The 20856-nt window shown below is 39.5% G+C and overlaps 1 protein-coding gene across 1 annotated transcript in view; it reads right to left on the bottom strand.

Annotated features, from left to right (window-relative positions):
- The window catches only part of ZPLD1 (zona pellucida like domain containing 1), a 223408-nt gene extending 203052 nt beyond the window's left edge, over positions 1–20356 (bottom strand). The window contains exon 1 of the mRNA XM_049858108.1: positions 20320–20356. The gene's annotated coding sequence lies outside the window, so the exon portion shown is untranslated. The remainder of the gene's footprint in view (positions 1–20319) is intronic.
- Positions 20357–20856: the final 500 nt, after the last annotated feature.

The following is a 20856-nucleotide window of genomic DNA, read 5'->3' as shown; positions in this document are numbered from 1 at the left end:
CTTTCCATCAGCAGCTATTTCCAAACACCTTGGGTGGGGTGATTTGTAAAATAATAACATAAAATCTCAAGTATGAATTGAGTTTCTATAAATTGATTTACACTCTAATGCACTAAAACAATTCATTATTTAAAAAAATATATACTGAGTCCATGTGTAGATGAAAAATGTATTATGAAAATTGATAATCATCCCCCATTTTATCCAACATGCAAATTGAAGTTCTCATAAATGGAAATTTACTTAATGTGAGATATACCCTTCATCTATATTTCCCACTGACATTTTAGACATTAAGAATTCTAGAACTTTATATGAATTAAGCAGATAAAATATTTGTGTCGTAGTTTTTAAGTTTATTTTTCCTTCCACAGGGGCATAGATTTTTTGATTCTTTATATGCAGATCTTTTAAAGAAAATACACTTATCAAAGTGGTCAGAAATATAACCAATGAATAGATGTTTTGGAGGAATTTAAAAGCAAACTCTATTTTTTTCTTCAGTTAATTTTTTTTTTCTAAACTTTATTTATTTTGTTATTATTACTGAGAATATAGACAGCAAAACATACAATTCAAATGTTTCTACATGTACAATTCAGTGATATTACATTCTTTGCATTGTGCAACCATTCTCACCTTCCTTTTCTGAGTTGTTTCTCCCTCATTAACATAAATCACTGCTCCCTAAGGTTCCTATCTAATCTTTAAAATTGTTGTTGTTAGTTTGATCTCATAGATAATTCTTAAAAACCATGATGCTCACAGCAGGTCTTTTTACTAGTTAAGCTGAACTAACATTTGGTTTTAAGATGACTTCAGGGGATATTTTTGACTTAAGGTTTAGAGATTATCTCAGGGCAATAGTTTCAGGAGTTTGTCCAGTCTCCATGGCTACAGAAAGTCTAGAGTCCGTGAGAATTTTAAATTCTGTTCTGCGTTGTTCCCCTTTCGATCAGGATTCTTCTGTGAAGTCTTCCATCAAAATGTTCAGTAATGGTAGCCTGGCACAATCCAGTTCTTCTGGCCTCACGGCAAAGGAAGCGTTGTTCATGGAGGTGATTAGCCACACATCCTCCTCATATTCCTGACTCTCCTTCCTCTGTTGCTCCAGGGGAATAGAACAATTGTTGTGCTTTAGATGGTCACTCACAAGCTTTTAAGACCCCAGGCACTATGCAACAAACTAAGAGATAGAACAAAAGCACTAAACATGTTATTAGCTCAATTAACTGGGGTATCCCATGAAATCATGGCCCTAAACATCCTAACCAAGGAACCAAATCCCATGAAGTGTTTGGCTGTACGTACATAAGCAGCCTTTGGAGCTACTCTTTTTTTTTTTTGTCATGTTCTAATAAATCAAACTCTTAATTGACATTTTTTTTAATTGAACTTTAGATGAAGGTTTACAGAACAAACCAGTCTCTCATTAAAGAGTTAGTATACACATTGTTGTATGACATTGGTTAATAACCCAACAACATGTCAACACTCTCCCTTCTCAACCCTGCATTCCCTATTACCAGCTTTCCTGCTCCCTCCTACCTTCCAGTCCCTGTCCCAGGACCAGTGGGCCCCCTTAATCTTGTTTTGTTCCATGGGCCTGTTCAATCTTTGGCTGAAGGGTGAACCTCAGGAGTGGCCTCATTACTGAGGTGAAAGGGCATCTGGGGGTCATACTCTCAGGGTTTCTCTGTCAGGCCAGCAGGTCTGGTCTTTCTTTTTGAGTTAGAATTTTATTCTACATTTTTCTCCAGCTCTGTCCAGGACTTTGTATTGTGATCCCTATCAGAGCAGTCAGTGGTGGTAGCCAGGCACCATCTAGTTGTACTGGACTCAGCCTGGTAGAGGCTGTGGTAGTTGTGGTCCATTAGTCCTTTGGACTAATCCTTTCCTTGTGTCTTTAGTTTTCTTCATTCTTCCTTGCTCCTGAGGGGGTGAGACCAGTGAAATATCCTAGATGGCTGCTCACAGGCTTTTAAGACCCCAGACACTACTTACCAAAGTAGAAAGTAGAACATTTCCTTTATAAACTCTGTTATGCCAATTGAGCTAGGTGTTCCTTGAGACTGTGGTCCCCACAGCCCTCAGCCCAGCAATTCGGTCCCTCAGGGAATTTGGATGTGTCATTGACATATTTTTAAAAGCGTTTGTAGCTGACAATAGATTGCGCTATCTGGTGAAGTAGTGAGCACCGTACCCTTAGAAATACCCAAGCAGAGGATTAAAAACCGTCAATCACACCTGCTGCGGAGGAGAGTTTGGCATCGAACGCAAAGTTTGACTAGATGACCTCTAAGAAAATGTCGTACATTAAGACTGAATAAATTTTCGTGGTGTCCATTTCTCTGCCACCTAACGCATTTTGCCGCATTTTATGGCCCCTATAAAATAAAATTACAATCTACACTGTATACTAACACACGCATGTAATGGAGTTGTTGCTTCCACTTAACGGATGGAGCTGACTCGTGTGTGTGTGTGTGTGTGCACACAACATACGTCATAAGTTAAGTATGTATACATAATCGTTTTTCTCATATTCCTATCTATTGTGCAGCCTGCATATAACTTCTGAAAGAAAAACAAAATTGTAAGCAAAAGAATTTATTCTAATTTATAAACATTATCTTGTTTTCAAGGAAGTAATAACAAAGCAACCGTTTTTTTCATAATGACAGAAACTTCTGAAAAGTGGGTTTAAACTAGAAATACCTTAAAGAACTGCATTAAAAAGTAATATAACAATGAAAGCTCTGTAGTTCCTAATCTCAAACAGCAAAACAGAAAGCAATTTTTTAAAAAAGAGTTGGTAGCTGCTGAGAAGGCTGATTTAAGTTTTTTTTATTACATTTTTTTTTTATTACACTCAGCGCTGTGAAAGAAATATGAATATAGTCTGTCCTAACGTCTCTTGAACTTTGCTGATTGCACTATATGGAAAGACGCATCTGTTCTTCTAGTGGAATGGATAGGAGAGTTTTTGAAAAGGATGTTCAAGGAATCTGTGGGGATCCCGAGGCAGGACTGTTAAGCACAGCCCTCAACGCATGTGCCTGTTTGCTTGGCGCTGTGTGCGCCTTACACACTGCTGATGTTTACCAATACCATCTCTGAAGCGTGGAAATCGAGGTTTCATTTCGTGCTAACAGCACCAAAATTTCAAAGCCAGAGATTCCTCAAGACAAATGGACAATTTGGCCTAAAATACTGAACTCTTACAAAAGCATTTCTTCCCTAAGCTCAGGCTTGCTTTTTTAAACTTTAAGACAAAAGAAAGAAAGCATTCTATTCTCTGTAATATTCTTTAAGATGAAAGGAAGTGGTGTAATAAAATAAGAAGTCCATAAGGGGATTGATGGAAGCCAGAGGTTTATTTTAAAGATGGATTTTCTAGAGCTACCCCACACGGTAGCCACTGGCCATATGTGGCTATTAAAATTTTAATTTAGTTTAAAATCAACTTAAAGTAAAACATTTAGTTCCTTAGCCACACAAGCCATATTTTAGTGCTCCATAGTCATATGTGGCAAGTGGCTTCCATATCAGACAGCACAGATCGAGAACATTTGCATAATAGCAGAAAGTTTTGTTGCACAGTACTATTCTAGAATAGTTTTCCAAAAAACGGCCAATGACTAAACCAGATCTTAGCTATTAATGCAATACAAGGAGAAGAGTTAAAAAACACTATCAAATATATTTGTATAAAGCCCTGCAATTTATGCAAAGGATAAGTATTTGGCCTCAACTATTTTTTTTCTCTAAATTTACTCAATATTTATTAGAATTAGTCATTCAAATAATGATGAAATAATAAACAGACAATAAGAAAAAAAAACACACCAAGCCCAGTGCCATCGAGTTGATTCCGACTCATAGTGACCCTATAGGACAGAGTAGAGTTACCCCGCAGAGTTTCCAAGAAGCGCCTGGTGGATTTGAACTGCCGACCCCTTGGCTAGTAGCCACAGCACTTAACCACTACGCCACTAGAGTTTCCAAACAGAGGGAACACAAAATGAAGGGCATTATACAGATAGCAATAGCCAAAAAAAGCTACCACCAACAGTCAAGTGTTCTGAGCAGGTACACCAAAGGGTATCCATTGCTCTCAGGTGGACTCCAACCTATATTGACCCTATAGGACAGAGTAGAACTGCCCCATAGGGTTTCCACGGCTGTAATCTTTATGGAAGCAGACTGCCACATCTTTCTCCCAAGGAGTGGCCAGTGGGTTCAAACTGCTGACTTTTTAGTTAGCAGCCAAATGCTTAAGCACTGAGCCATCAGGGAGCCAACACAAAACAGTGTAGGTTAGGAATGTGGACATCGGGGCTTCTACACAAAAAGGTACAGGTTAGGAATTAGTAGGGGCTCAGGGTCGCTATGAGTTGGAATCTACTTGACAGCAACGTTTGTTTTGTTTTCTAAAACTAAGGAGCCACGGGGTACAGTGGTTAAGGGCTATGGCTTCTAACCAAAAAGTCAGCATTTTGAACCCACTGGCCTCTCCTTGGAAACCCTATGGTTCTGCTCTGTCCCATAGGGTCACTATGAGTTGGAATCAATTGGAGGCAATGGGTTTGGTTTTGAGTTTTCTAGAACTCAAGGAGGCTGGGATCTTATATTTTTCCCCCCTCATTCTGAAATAATTTGTACGTGCATCTAAATTAAATCAAATCCCTGAATCTTGTGAGGGTATATTCTAATTTTTTCAGATTTCTGTAACAGGAAATAGTATGTACAAATATAGCAGTTTACTGAAGATGCCAAACTTAGAAACTCAGAAGCAAATTTAATTTCTCCCTTTGATGACCCTCAATTTGATCTTCCCCACCCCTGGATGATAACTCTGATAAAATGTACAGCCTTTCTAGAAACTTTTAGGCAACAAAAAGTCCTGTCTAATATAATAACAAGGAGCCCTGGTAGCACAGTGGTTAAGAACTTGGCTAATAACCAAAAGATCAGCAGTTTGAACCTACCGGCGGCTCCTTGAGAGAAAGATGTGGCAACCTGCTACCGTAAAGATTACAGCTTTGGAAATCCTATGGGGCAGTTCTACTCTGTCCTATGGGGTCACTATGAGTCAGAATAGACTCAGGGGCAATGGCTTTTTTGGCCTAATGTAATCACATACAACATATGGATAATGAAATAACAGCTCCCCGGGTGGTACGAGTGGTTAAGCACTGGACTACTAGCTGGAAGGTTAGCAGTTCAGACCCAACCAGAGGCACCTCAGAAAAGAGGCCCGGCCATCTGCTTCTGAAAGGACACAGCCTTGAAAATCCTATGGCGTAGAGTTCTATTCGGACACACGAAATTGACTCGACGGCAACTAACAACAACAATATAGCAACATAATTTGCAGCCTCTCAACTGATTCAAACTTCTCCCCTCCTCCAACTAAGGGCCACTTCAATAGCAGAACTGGATTGGAACCTCAGTTTTTATTTCCCACCTTGTTCTTCTACGTCCACTCCCCATTTCACTAGACCAAATCCGACTCCTCTAATGTTGGAGAAGGCGGAAATTAGGGAAAACAGGTTTGGAAAGTTCTTGTTTGACAGACTATGGCTAAGTTAGATCTCCAAGACTGTCTTTTTTTGGAGTGTTTTGCTTTGCAGGTTCTTGAAAGACACCTGAGAACAGCGGTGGTTCAGTGGTGGAATACTTGCCTTCCGTGCAGAAGGCCTGGGTTTGATTCCTGGCTCATGTACCTCAAGCACAGCACTCCCCCAGTGGATCACGGGGACAACGTAAGACTGGTCAGGGTTTCATTCCATTGTGCGTGGAGTTACCACGAGCTGGGGGCCTACTCTGTGGCAGCCAACACCAATAACAACTAAAGACACCCACACTGCCCTGACCTACCATTCCTAACTGTGCCACGGCAGACCCTGGAGCCAGCCACTGCCACTGTTACCACTTTATAAGGGCTCACACGGGTCTGGTGCTAAGAGGAAGACATTTGGCATTAGATCAACAGGGATAAAAATCCCTACTCTTCTGCTTCCTGCCACCCACTGAGACCGCAATCATTTTAGTATTTATTCCTCAGTCTTCTCGTATTTTACATGGATAATAATAATATCTAGGAGTTGTTGTGAACTATAAGATTATCGCAGTTATAATAAATAAAACAAAGCCTGCATATAATAAATGTTCATTTTTCTTTTCATCTGTTCTCTTCCCTTTTCAACAACCTGTAACTATACCTCGATGATCATGCTGGTAAAGAAAGCACCCTGATCTATCTGCACTATTTGCCAAACATGTGAGAGAATTTTCCAGTAATAAAATAATTGATTTTAAAAGGAGAATATTTGGGGAAATTCTGAAAAATTTTTTTGGAATTTTCGATTTCCAAGTAGGTGAAAAAGAATAGTATTGATTACTTAACTCATCTTTTTTTTTTTATAATACAGTCACCGTAATTTTTAAGAGGCTCAAAACACTCTATAAAAATATTTCAAAAGGCTATAACAATTCTTTGAAATATTAAAATAGCTACAAGTTGATGAACCATATCAAGTTAATGATCTGACCAAATGTTTAAAATGGAGTTTCTTCGTGCATTTCAAGTGTTGTTGAGGGAATAGTCTGCCTCTGTACCTCCCATCCCAGTTGCCTAGGTAAAGGCCTTGGGCCCAGGGCATTCTCTGATAAGGAGGCTGGGAATTGGGTCACCTTCTCCTGGTTTCTTCTCCTCACCAGGGAAGCTTTCCCTATTCTGACCATACAGTAACTTTATCAGTCTTTTGCATATGTGTGGGCACCCTATGGCACCTGGCCAACCCCACTTCTATATCTGTTCCTGGCAGGGAGGGAACAGGGTCTCTTGCATTGAGGCACAAGAGCCGGGGGTATGTCAGATTGTAAGAGCCAGCCTCCAGGGGTAGAGTGAAGGGGAAACAGGCTTTGTGAGGCCAAACATGGGGGCCCCGTGGGGTCCACTAGTTCACTGCAGTCTGCATTCTTATGTATGCCCCTAGCGTGGAGCCACAATTGTCTACCACCACTATAAAAACCCTACCCTTCCACTGTGGGGTACAGAGATCTGCTTTGGTCCTACTGCTTCCCAGGACTGGCATCATAGGTAACCTTCGTGGTCACACTGGAGTTGCCTGTCTCTTTCTTTGTCTCTCAGAACCTTCCATTTTTGGAGGAAAATGTCAAGTTACTGGTTTGTACCTTGTTGTTGTTGTTGTGTACCATTGGGTCAATTTTGACTCATAGCAGCCCTATAGGACAAAGTAGAACTGCTCCATAAGGCTTCCAAGGAGCAGCTGGTAAATTTGAACCACTGACCTTTTGTTAACAGCCTGAGCTTTTAACCACTACACCATCAGGGCTCCTAGACAAGTGTACTAAAATCTTATTAAATCATGGAATTACAAATTTCTTAATAAAGAAAACTGTAAATAATCTTATACGCCAGTAGAACATAGTGGATTACAGTGTGGGCTTCAAAGCCAACTGAGCTCATTTGAGAGGAGCCCTGGTGAACCAGTGGTTAACAGTTTGGCTGCTAACAAGATGGTTAGCAATTCAAACCCACCAGCTGCTCCGTGAGAGAAAGATGTGGCATTCTGCTTCTGTAAAGACCTCAGCCTTAGAAACCCTATGGGGCAGCTCTACTCTGTCCTATAGGTCACTATAAGTTGAAATTGGCTCTATGGCAATGGTCTTTGTGTGTGTGTGTGGTGGCAGGGGAGCTGCATTTGAATCCAAATCCTACCTTGCACCAGCTGTGTGACCTTGGGCAAGTTACTTTAACTCCCTATCCCTCAGTTGTTGCTGTTGCTCGTTGTCGTCGAGTTGGCTCTGACTTATGGTGACGTATTTATAACAGAGGAGCTCTGGTGGCACAGTGGTCAAGTGTTCAGCTGCTAACCAAAAGGTCAGCAGTTCGAACCCACCAGCCACTCTGCAGGAGAAAGATGTGGCAGTCTGCTTCCGTAAAGATTACAGCCTTGGAAACCCTATGGGGCAGTTCTGCTCTGTTCTATAGGGTCGCTGTGAGTCAGAATCAACTGGACAGAAATGGGTCTGTTTGTTGTTTTGTTTTTTTATTTATAACGGGCAAAACATCGCCTGGTCCTGTGCCATTTTCATGATCATTAGTATGTTTGAATCCACTGCTGTGGCTATTGTGCCAATTTATCTCCTTGAGGGCTTACCTCTTTCTCACTGACCCTCTACTTTACCGGACATGATATCTTTTTCTGGCGATTGGTCTTTCTTGATGATACATCCAGAGTAAGTGAGCCAAAGTCTTACCATCTTCATGTCTAAGAATCATTCTGATTGTAATTCTTCTAAGGCTGATTTGTTCATTCTTCTGGCAGTCCATGGTATATTCAATACTTTGCACCAACACCACAATTCAAATGTACCAGTTCTTCTTCTGTACTCCTTTTTCACTGTCCAGCTTTCGCATGCATATAAGGCAATTGAAAATACCATTGCTTGGGTCAGGTGCTCCTTAGTAATTAAGGTGATATTTTTGCTTTTCAGCACTTTAACGGGGTCTTTTGCAGCAGATTTTCCCAATTCCGCTATAGAAGGAAGATAATTCAGTACCTACTCAATGGGCTTGCTATAAGGGTTAAAAGAGAGAATGCAAATGAAATGCTTGCAAGAATGCCTCACAGTTAGTAAATGCTCAGTAAATGTTCCCTACTGTCATCAGTTTTTAAATATTTTTGTTTTATATATAAGTAAGCTAATAATCACAGCTAAATAAGTAGCAGAACAAAATGAGAACTCTGTTCTGCCAAAGTAAAATGCAAGTACAAAAATGGTAATTTTCATTAAACAACTGAAGAAATTGAAGATTAGGAAAACTCACTAACTTTTCCAAGGTCATCCAATAAATTGGTTGCAGAATAGGGAGAAACAACTGACCACCAACCAAAAAAGTACAATTCATTTCTTTTAAAGCTAATGAGAAAGATAATCCCCACCCTTGATTCCCTCTATCTAGGTTCAATGCTTGTTTGTTGTTAGCTTCTATGCAGCCAATCCCAACTCATGGCAGTCCCTTGGTTTCAGAGTAGAACTGCTCTGAATAGGGTTTCAAGGCTGTGAGCTTTCAGGAAGAAGATGGCCAGGCCTCTCTTCCAAGGTGCCTCTGAGTGGGTTCAAACTGCCAAACTTTCAGCTAGCACTTCACAATTTGCACCACCCAGGGACGGTACAAGGTTTATTAAACCTAAACTAAAAGACTGTTTCTTCAACTGTAGTTCTCAGTGCCCAGCATATTCCTGTCCCTCCCCTCAAGTTTTTTTTTTTTTTTTCTATCCCCTTCCTCCAGCTATAATTGGTTTTCACAAATGCCTTAAAGGTGACAGTTTTTTGTTCCCTTTTTCCTGTAGATTACAGCAGGTTTGCATAGGGGAAATAGGGAGGAAGGCCCAGGCAAAGCTTTATGTACATCCCACAGAAGGGGCTGTCCCCTTCCACACACCTGCATCAGAATGGAACTTTTCTCAGAGCTTATGTCAGTCTTCCCTATGAGTGTCCTGTGTGGTCGTGGAGAAAAAGTCTGCAAGCAGTGTGAACATGCCCTTTATCTGTGGCCCTGAGGTGTTTCACACTCATTAATCTGAACTCAGGCCACTAACTCATCAACCATTCTAGCTGAATTCTTTTTGCAAGTGTCTGACAGCATCTGTCTCAGGAATAAGACCGATTCCCCAAGCTGTGGAAAATTCCACTACCTCAAGCAGCTTCACATCAGAATTCTGCTTTCTTTGTTTAGCTTGCCCCATAGCATTTGCATGAGAATCCTGTTTCCTTTGCTTGGCTTCTTCCCCCACAGCTTTGCATTAGAATCCTGCTTTCTTTGCCTGGAAGTTATATGTAAACCTCATCAAGCCTGCATAGTATAATTAAGAATGTTGCTGACATAACTTGTATGAACCCTCTACTTATAAACCCCTTAAAACTAACTTTCCCCCTTGCCCTTGGGGAGCAGTCTCGGCAGCAGTGACTCCCACTGACTCCTTTCCTTGCACAATAAAATAAAGGTGCTTTTCTGCCTTCCCACCTCAGTGTCTCATTTATTGGTCCATATGAGTCGTGCCAAGCAAGAACCTGAGATTTCTACCTGGTAACAGGAATACAAGTGTTTGTGCCCCATCTATCCCTTCAGGTGCCTATCTCTCAGTAGTTTTGAGATTAGTTTGTTATCCCACAACCTCAGGTCTCTGGAGTGCTTAAAAGAAGTTATGAACCCATAGTTTGTCTGGCTTTTTCCTTGATGTATGGCTGGAAGTAACACTCTATCCAGTTCTCTACATCCCTGAGCAGAAATTCGAACTTGTCCTACTGACATGAGATATGATTCTTTTCAATGCATATAAAACTCAAATTTAGATTAGGCTGTAAAACAAGTCTCAATAAAATTAAAAGCCACTATAATCATACAAAGTATGTTCATGGACCATAATGAATAAATTAGAAATAAATATCAAAATATCTGGAAAATCTCTCAAATAATTAGAAACTAAGTAACAGACTTCTAAATAACCCAAGAATTTTTTTTAATCAAAAGTGGAATTAGAGAATATTTTGAACTGAATGAAAATAGAATACATCAAAATTTGTGAGATACAGCAAAACAGCAATTAGAGGGAAATTTATAGTACTGATGCCTATGTTAGAAAAGAAGATTCTCAAATCAGTTATCTCAGCTTTCATCTTAGGAAACTAGAACAGGCAAAGCAAATGAAACTCAGGGTAAGCAGGACCAAGAAAACAATGGAGAATTAAAGTCAGTGAAAGGGAAAACAGAAAAAAATAGTAGAGAAAATCAATAAAACCAAAAGATGGTTCCTTAAGAATATCAATAAAGCTGATGAACCTCTAGCCATATCAAGAAAAAATAAAGAGGAGAAGCCACCTATCATCAATAACAGCAATGACAGATAATGGCCATTCACCAAATTGATCTATAGAGTCAAAGCAATTACAAGCAACGGATGTAGGTTACTTGTCAGGTATTTTATATAGGTGATCACATTTAATCCTTCCAAAAACAATTCAGGAGAGAAGTTATTGCCCTATTTTATAGATAGGAAACTAGAGCTAGCACATCACAGTTTGCCTGATTCTAAATCGTACGCTTTTCACTATAATATTATGGTCCACAGTTGTAACACAAAAAACCCGGTAAGGCCAATAGTAAAATCCCTGGTGTCAACATACTTATGATTTCTAGACAAGCTGAAATGTAATGACAAGAGAACATACAGTATGGTAGGCATTGTGCTAAGATTTTTACGGCTTAATGCTGTGGGTTAATTATTATTATCATTCCCATTTTCCAGATGAGAAAGTAGGCACAGAGAATTTAAAAAACTTCCTTAAGGTCATACACCAAGGGAGTGATGGCAGGATCAGATATAAACCCAAGGAATTTGGCTCCAGAGTTCATACTCACAACTACTACACTACACTGTCACATAGACTAACATGCTGGTACTCAAAGGGTGGTCCCCTGACAAGCAACAGCAGTATCTCCCCGGAAACTGGGAAGAAAACAAATTCTCTGGCCTCACCTACTGAATCGGAATCTGTGGAGGTGGTGCTCAGCACACTGTGTTTTCATAGCCTTCCATGTGATTCTGATGAATGCTAAAGTTTGAGAATCACTGAACTAAAAAATGATGCCATCATATTTAAGATAAGCTTAGACTCATCTTTTCATATATACACTTGCAGATTTTTTTCCAAGCACGTATGCACTTTCTAAGGAGCCCTGGTGGCACAGAAGCTAAGCACTCAGCTGTTAACTGAAAGGTTAGTGGTTTGAACCCACAAGCCGCTCCACAGGAAAACGATGTGGGAGTCTACTTCCATAAAGATTTGCAGACTCGGAGACCCTGCGGGGCAGTTCTACTCTGTCCTAAGGATCACTATGAGTCAGCATTGACTCGACGGCAACTAGTTAGGCACTTTTTAAGGTCCCTGGGTGGCACAAATGGTTTGCGCTCAGCTGCTAACCAAAATATTGGAGGTTCAAACCCACCCAGCGGCACCACAGGAGAAAGACCTGGTGATCTGCTCCCATAAGGATTATGGCCAAGAACACCCTAGGGAGCTCAGTTCTACTCTGGAACACGTGGGGTCAGCATGAGTTCAAATCGACTGGATGGCAACGGGTTTATTTACTTTTATGTACTTTTTAAGAAATGTATCAAACTGTATTTTATAATTTATTTTTTCTCTAATCAATATGTCATGAGAATTTTCATATATTGATAATAATTTTTGAGAACATGGCTGTTATGGATTAAGTTGTGTTTCCAGAAAAGATACGCTGAAGTTCTAACCTTTAGTACCTGTGAACATGACCTTGTTTGGAAATAGGATCTTTGAGGATGTTAACAGTTAACATGAGGTCTTAGTGGAATAGTGTGGGTCCTAAACCCATCTGAATGGTGTCCTTAAAAAGGAGGAGAGCAGGCACAGAGAGACACACAGGGAGAAGACAGTCACGTGAGGACACATCTACAAACCAAGGAGCACCAAGAAAAGAACTGGGCTACCAAAAGCTGGAAAAGACAAGGCAGGATCTTCCCCTAGAGTGGACAGAGAGAGTATGGCCCTGCCAACACCCTGAATTTGGACTTCTAGCCTCCATAATTGTGAGACAATAAATTTCTGCTTCGATAAGCTACCCCCTTGGTGGTGTTTTGTTACAGCAGCCACAGGAAATGAATACAATTACTTTCAACACCAGTCTAATACTCTAGCATGTGCCTGCACCACAATTTGCTAACAAAGTTCCTGTGGTGTCAAGAAATGTGAAAGAGCTGAGATTTTATCTTCCTTGAGAGCCACAGGAGCCCTGGTAGCACAATGGTTAAAAGCTAAGCCTGCTAACCAAAAGGTCGGCAGTTGGAATTCACCCAGACAGTCCACAGGAGAAAAGACTTGGCAATCTACTCCCATAAAGATTTCAGCCTAGGAAACCCTAGAGGCAGTTCTACTCTGTCCTGTAGGGTCTCTAGGAGTAAGAATTGACTTGACGGCACACAACAACAACACTTATAATCAGCTTTTTTTTATTGTTACCGAAGCTAATGTTTTATATACATAATAGAATTTTACATCTTCTTTTATGAATTACCTGCAATAGGCTTTGTCTTCTTTTTCTCTTCAGATGTTATATATTTTCTTATTGAATTATGGGAGTTATTGATATATTTCTAGTAATCCTTCGGGGCTTTGCCCTTATTCAGTGATAACACTATAGATATATTGCTTATTTGTGTCCAAAATTATTTTCATATTAATCTGTTGTTGAAAGGATTAATATTTTATCATTACTATGAGTAGGAATCAACTTGACAGCACCAGGTTTTCAAACAGAGCAGGTCACTGTAAAGTATCTTATTGTAAAGAATCACCCATTTTGGATCAAATAAAAGATACTTTCCAATATAGTTTAGGACTGGGGATTCTTAAACCAGGAGAGTGACCAAAGGAAAGTTCCAAAAACAGTTTTTTTCCACTTACCTAGGTCCTTCTATGCTAACTCTTTGGTGGCAATGGTTCTCACTCATCTCTAACCAGAGATCAGTCCTGTTTTAATGTAAACCCTTAATTTCAAAGGAAGAATTTTGTGCTGGGTATCAAAATCTTACTTTCATTTGCATGTACCAATTTCTTTCCTATTTTAAAAACTATGAATATATTCCTTGAGGATATTTTGTTCTTTCAGGGCATCATCTCCGCTTACTATAATAGAACCTTACATAACAAGGTTATGCAGAATAGAGAAGTGTTATTACACGTAAAATTCAAAATGACTGCTCTCAACTTTGCTCTTCTTCCCAGTCCTGCTCTGCTACTTTTGTTCTTGACTCTGTCAAGCCCATCTTCACCTCTTCCCTCAGCCTTGTTAGGACTGATGGCAGCATCACACTGCTCCAGCCACACTCCACTTAAAATTCCAGTCACTAAGGAAAGAATCTGTGAAGTTCCACCAGCTGTATCATTGTTTAGTCTCCACACCCATAATATTAACAGGTCCGAAATAGTCTTCTGATTCTCTTTCAGAATAAACTATAGACTTCCTGAAAACTATCTTTTATAAGAGAAATTTTATAATACATGGGTGCAATAATAAAGATATCGACAAACTTTTAGCCTTCATAAAAGATCAATGGTCTCCTAAGCATATATTGACTTTGACATTACTTGAGACGATATTTAGCTCAGATCAATAAATCTGTATCGTTGATATCGGCTGCAGTCAATACCTGCTTCTTACAGTTAGGATACAAAGGAGTAAGCAAGATTTTCAGTAGAGATCAGCAAGAGCTTCTTACAGTTAGGATACAAAGGAGTAAGCAAGATTTTCAGTAGAGATCAGCAAGAGCACTAGATATATGTAAAATCAAATCCTTTCTTTCTGTTTCATGGCAAGTACAGAACCCACTACCTAGAAATGAAGAGCCCTGGTGGCACAGTGGTTAAGTGCTTGGCTGCTAAGAAAAGGTCAGCAGTTCAAACCCACCAGCCGATTTAAAGGAGAAGGATGTGGCAGTCTGCTTCTGTAAAGAATTACAGCCTTGGAAACCTTATGGGACAGTTCTACTCTGTCCTGTAGGGTTGCTATGAGTTGGGATCCTCTGGCCAGCAATAGGTGTTTATTTTTGGTATCTTTTGGGTTTTTTTTAAGAATGATTATAAAAGTCAAAGAAAGGGCAGTATGTCTGTGTTAAATTTTTTTGCTGTGAAACTTGAGACATTTGGGGTTCCTTAAAAATTTACAGAGAACTTTACTGGGTTACCCAAGCCAAAGCTGGTGCACAGTCACTGGGCATGCAGGAAACAGTTTTCTGGTATACAGGTGAGCCAAGGCTGGCAGGCAGGCTGGGGCGCAGGGTGTATTAAGGCACCAGAGTGGATCCAGGCTGGAGCATATGGCATCTGCTCTGGAAAAGCGGTGAGAAACAACCCTTTAGGGCATAGGTGAGCCAGCACTGCTAGAGAGGCACACAGAGGATGTCTGGGTGCCATCTCAGGCTCAAGCCCTGACACGCAGTGTATGCACTGGAAAGGCCACAGGAAGGTGGTCACTGAGCCTGGGCCAAAGCGACAGATCGCCATGGGGCTGTGTGCTCTGGGCAGGGAGCTGGGACATAGCACCACTGGATGTCCCCCGACACATGCACAGCTGACCAGCAAGAGAAGGCCCCTGCCTTCTGTAATGTCCCTCTAGCGCCCTTTACTGAAGGATTAACACTGTGCTCATTGGAAAAGAAAAATGGGTAGAAGAACCTTAGAAGCAATAAATTGATAACTGTGTTGTTGAACATTTTTCTCACATTGGTCATTGGTATTACTTCATTTGAAATTGTTCATGTCATTTTCATATTTTTCTCCTGTAATGCTTTTATTTCTCTTGTTTCCAAGAATCCTTTACATATTAAGAATATCAACTTAAATAGTTCATTATTTATTTTTACAGTATTTGGACATAGAGAGCTTCAATTTTTATGTGGAAAAATCTATTAATCTTTTCCTGTGGGATTTCTTTGTCTAAATGGTTAGAAACAATTTTCCCTATCTACTATCAGACAAAATACAGCCTATTTTCTTCTTATTTAGAGTTTAACCCATATGGATTTCTTTTTGATATATGAAATAAGGTAGTGATCTGATTTTATTTACTCTCTCACTGCTTTCTAATAATCTCAAAGGCTAAATGAGCTACCCTTTTCCCTCTAAATTTCTTTACACTGTCAATTTTTAAATACTTTATGTTTATAGAAAGGAAGAAAAATGATTTCATAGATAATGTTGAGTCCATCATATATAAGTAACAAATGTTAACATGTTACCAAGCTGTCTTAAAATTTTTTAAGGAAATAAAATGTTATATATAGAACTAAAACCTCTCTACTCCTTGTGATCACCTTCTCCATTCCTCAGAAGTAATTAACATCCTAAAATTGTTATCTTTAGTCTGCATGTTTTAATATGGTGGCACATTGGTTAAGAGCTATGGCTCCTAATCAAACGGTCAGCGGTTTAAATTCACCAGCTGCTCCTTGGAAACCCTATGAGGCAATATTCTCCCTGTCCTATAGAGTCTCTATGGTCAGAATCAACTCAACGGCAACAGGTTTTTATATTTGTTTTTTTTTTAATGCACATAAAATATATTCTATATCTCCTTTAGCAACTTGCTTTTTTTTAACTCAACATTATTTTCCTCAGCTGGGGGCCATGGTCTCAGGGAACATCTAGCTCAATTGGCTCATAGTCTATAAAGAAAATGTTCTACATCTGACTGTGGTGAGTAGCGACTGGGGTCTTAAAAGCCTGCAAGCAGCCATCTAAGATTTATCTACTGGTCCCATCTCAGTTAGAGTTAGAGCAAAGGAAAATGAAGAAAACCAAAGATGGAAGGGAAATATTAGTCCAAAAGATTAATCAACCACAACTACCACAACCTCTGCCAGACTGAGCCCAGAACAACTAGATGGGACCCAGCCACCACCCCAGACTGCTCTGAGAAGGACAAAATTCAAACTCACAAGAAAAAGGCCAGACTTACTGGTCTGACAGAAGACTGGAGAAATCCCGAGAGTACGCTCCCCAAAACCAAACCAAACCAAACCCAGTGCCGTCGAGTCGATTCCGACTTATAGCGACCCTATAGGACAGAGTAGAACTCCCGTAGGGTTTCCAAGGAGCACCTGGTGGATTCAAACTGCTGACCCTTTGGTTAGCAGCCATAGCACTTAACCACTACACCACCAGGGTTTCCGTATGCTCACCAGACACCCTTATAACTCAGTACTGAAGTCACTCCTGAGATCACCCTTCAGCCAAAGATTGGACAGGCCTATGAAAAAAACAGCATACATAGGTCAGCCATGTATATAAGACTAAAAGGGCACACCAGCCCAAAAGCAAAGACAAGAAGGCAGGAAGGGACAGGAAAATCTGGACAAATGGAAACAAGGAAACCAGAGTGGAGAAGGGGAGAGTGTCCACACATCGAGTGGTTGGCAACCAACATTACAAAACAATGTGTGTATTAATTGTTTAATGAGAAACTAATTTGCTCTGTAAACTTTCACCTACAGTACAATAAAAAAGAAAGAAAACAAAAATCCTCACAACTGGACCAATAAGCAACATCATGATAAATGGAGAAAACATTGAAGTTGTCGAGGATTTCACCTTACTTGGATCCACAATCAATGCCTATGGAAGCAGCAACCGAGAAATCAAACAGCATATTGCATGGGGGCAAATCTGCTGCAAAGGCCTCTTTAAAGTGTTGAAAAGCAAAGAAGCTATTTTGAAGACCAAGGTGCGCCTGACCCAAGCCATGGTATTTTGAATCACCTCGTATGCATGCAAAAGCTGGACTATGAATAAGGAAGACCCAAGAAGAACTGATGTACTTGAATTATGGCATTGGTGAAGAATATTGAATATACCTTGGATGCCAAAAGAACAAAAAAATTTGTCTTAGAAGAAGTACATCCTTACAAGCAAGGATGGAAAGACTTCATCTCACATACTTTGGACATGTTATCAGGAGGGGCCAGTCCCTGGAGAAGGTCATTATGCTTGGTAAAGTAGAAGGTCCATGAAAAGAGGAAGACCCTTAACAAGATGGATTCGCACAGTGGCTGCAACGATGGGCTCAAGCACAGCAACAATTGTGAGGATGGTGCAGGACCAGGCAGTGTTTCATTCTGTTGTACATAGGGTCACTATGAGTTGGAATTAACAGCACCTAACAACAACTACTACAACACATACCTCAAAGAAATTAAGGTGAAGACTCAAATAAATATATGTACAACAATGTTCATAGCAGCATTGTTTACAATAACCAAAACGTGGAAACAATCCAAGTGTCCATCAACAGATGAATGGGTAAACAAAATGTGGTATATACATACGACAGAATATTATTTAGTCATAAAGAGAAATAAAGTTCTCTACGTGCTACAACGGGAATAAACCTTGAAAACGTGAAAAGAAAAAAACATTATGCTCCTCAGTACCCATGTTCATTCCTTTTAATACTGTTCTGAAGCATTATATTTTACAAACAAATCAAAGTATACTTGTCCATTCCCTACTGCTTAGAGCCAGCAAAATGGTTGCAATGACTTACCCTCTCACCCAAAGCACATGAGGGTCACCCTTGCTCCACAACCCCATAGATAATTAGTGTTATCGAAAATTTTATTTTGTAGATCTGATGGGTATAAAATGTTATGTCATTGTTATCTTGACTTATATTTTCCTGAGTAACAGTCAGATTGTATTTATTAGCCATTCAAATGAAAGTTTCCTGTTCATAAAACTTTGCCCATTTTTATTAGAGAAACATTTAACCTCTTGGTCAATTGTTTTGAGCTCTGTGGAACTCTGGGGTGAAGGTAGATGAATTTACACAGGCAGCCCACTAAGGTGAATGTTGGAGTCTTGGTGGCATAGTGGTTAAGAACTCGGCTGCTAACCAAAAGGCCGGCTGTTCAAATCCACCAGCCACTCCTTGAAAACCCTACAGGGAAGTTCTACTCTGCCCTATAGGGTCACTATGAGTCGGAGCTGACTTGATGGCACCTAGCAACAACAACAACAAGGTGTACATTACAGCAACCTTGAAATGTTGTCACACTTTTGGAAAAGGTTACTATAATAGTAGTAGTCATAGTCACAGTAAGAGCAGGAGCACACATTTTCCACAAACCTTGTGGGTTTGCCAGGCACTCTGCTTAATATGTGTTGTCTCATTTAATTTTCTCAACAATCCTATGAAATAAATTCAATTATTATCCTCATTTTATAGATGAGGACACTGAGAATGAGAACATTAGACAACTTGGCTTAAGTCACACAGCTAAAATGAAACAAAGACAAAACTAAAATGCAGGTCAAATAACTTCAGAGTCTTAAGCAGGCACTCTATACACTGAACCCCAGGATACAGCACCATCGAAGCCAATGTAGGAACTTAGACTAGAAAGGCATCACCACCAAGCAGATGAACATCTATGGTTTGAACAGGACTAATCTTCAATAGTGACACTATGGCGATGAGAAACCGTGACAGCAGAGGACCAATGTAAGTTTGCAATTAAAATATTACTGGCAGCCTTTGGCGTAAGAAAGTCCCCTGAATAAATTGGGATATTAGGGAAGGAGAAGCCCTTAAACCTAAGACACTGGACTTCCTGCTAATAAGGACATAAAAAATAAATAAATAAAATAAAATAAAAAATAAGGACATATCATTGCTTAAATTAATAATTGGCAAAAATAAATGAGATGTGATATAATGCTACCCCTAGTTGGTGCAGTGAGTCATATTGTATATATAAACTTAATCTATAATGTATATTCATATACATTAGTGGATAGTGGGTTTATAACTGCTTCTCAGAGGAAGGATGAGATGTTTGGAACACGGCCATAGCCTTTTGAGTTAATGGAACAAATGGTAACTATTCCCTGTCATAATATAATACAGGAAGAGCATAGGACACATTGTCAAGTATAAAGGACATAGTTTAGGTCTGGGCCACTTATAACACTTCTTATTTTCTTCCTTTAGTACATCGCTTTGAATCAGAGACTAGTCATTGGCTTCTAACCTAGTGTAAACTTTATAACTTTTAGTCTTTTCTACTCATAATCTATCTATACTTTTTTTTTAATTAAAAAAGGAAAGCACCTTGCCGTTCCTTTTTTGCTCAAAAGAGAACACTAGTTTGGAATGAGCTTTACAAATTTATTCATGAGATCTATCCATCCTTATATCAATAGAAGCTGCTCAATTACAATTAATCATTTCGCAGAACATGTTATTGCTTCTTATAAATCAGCTGCTGCTCCTAATTTTACAAAATGCATTTCAATGAATTCCCATTCTTACTGTTGTCATATTTCCATTTTTTTAATTTCCTTCTTAAATTCTTAGGACGGAAAAGAACCTTAGAGGTCCTCTAGCTCAATTTTAATGATAAGGAAATTGTCACTCAGGAAAGTTAAGGAACTTGTTCAAAGTTTTGTCTTTTATTAGCAGCATACCTAGGGCAAAAAAACAGTCTCCAGGCTATTCATCAAGTGCTTTTCTCACTGCTTGTAAAATCTCTCCCGAAACTCCTACCTACAATCAGAAAAAAACATATCCCACTCACAGTTATGCATTCACCATTTTATTCTTTTCTTGACTGACGATAGGGATACAGAATTGAGATAGAGATATAGATTTAGAGACATGTATTTGCCTTTTATCTTTTATTAACTCACCTTCTTCCCTCAGTTTCTGTACAGACTGTAGTCTCAACTCTAGGCTGTAAGGAGGTTCCTCAGCACCCCATCCTTAAAGTATCATTCTGGTTCAGGAAAGTTCTCTATGAAAAATGAAATAATAATTATTTCATCTAAAATGTATTAAGCGCATAGTATTTTACAGGGATTCTGTTGGGCCTTAGGAGCTCTAGCATGAGGATAACATCTACATTGCTCTCAACAAGCCCATAGTCTTGAAAATCCATGTATTTGTTTCATATACGGAGCCCTGGTGGTACAGTGGTTTAAGTATTTGGCTGCTAAACAAAAGGTCAACAGTTGGAATGCACCAGCTACTCCTTGGAAACCCTATGGGGCAGTTCTACTCTATCCTATATTGTTGCTATGAGTTGAAATTGAATCAATGGCAATGGTTTTATAAATAGAGAGATAGACCCCCCCCCCGCAACGTGTCTGTCAGTTTGGCAGATAGACATGATAAATGGAGAAAAAGATTGAAGTTGTCAGGGATTTCATTTTACTTGGATTCACAAT

Source organism: Elephas maximus, chromosome 18 (assembly GCF_024166365.1).
Source record: "Elephas maximus indicus isolate mEleMax1 chromosome 18, mEleMax1 primary haplotype, whole genome shotgun sequence".
Classification (NCBI taxonomy): domain Eukaryota; kingdom Metazoa; phylum Chordata; class Mammalia; order Proboscidea; family Elephantidae; genus Elephas; species Elephas maximus.
The sequence above is the reverse complement of the archived record's forward strand: the minus strand, read 5'-3'. Positions and strand labels throughout refer to the sequence as shown.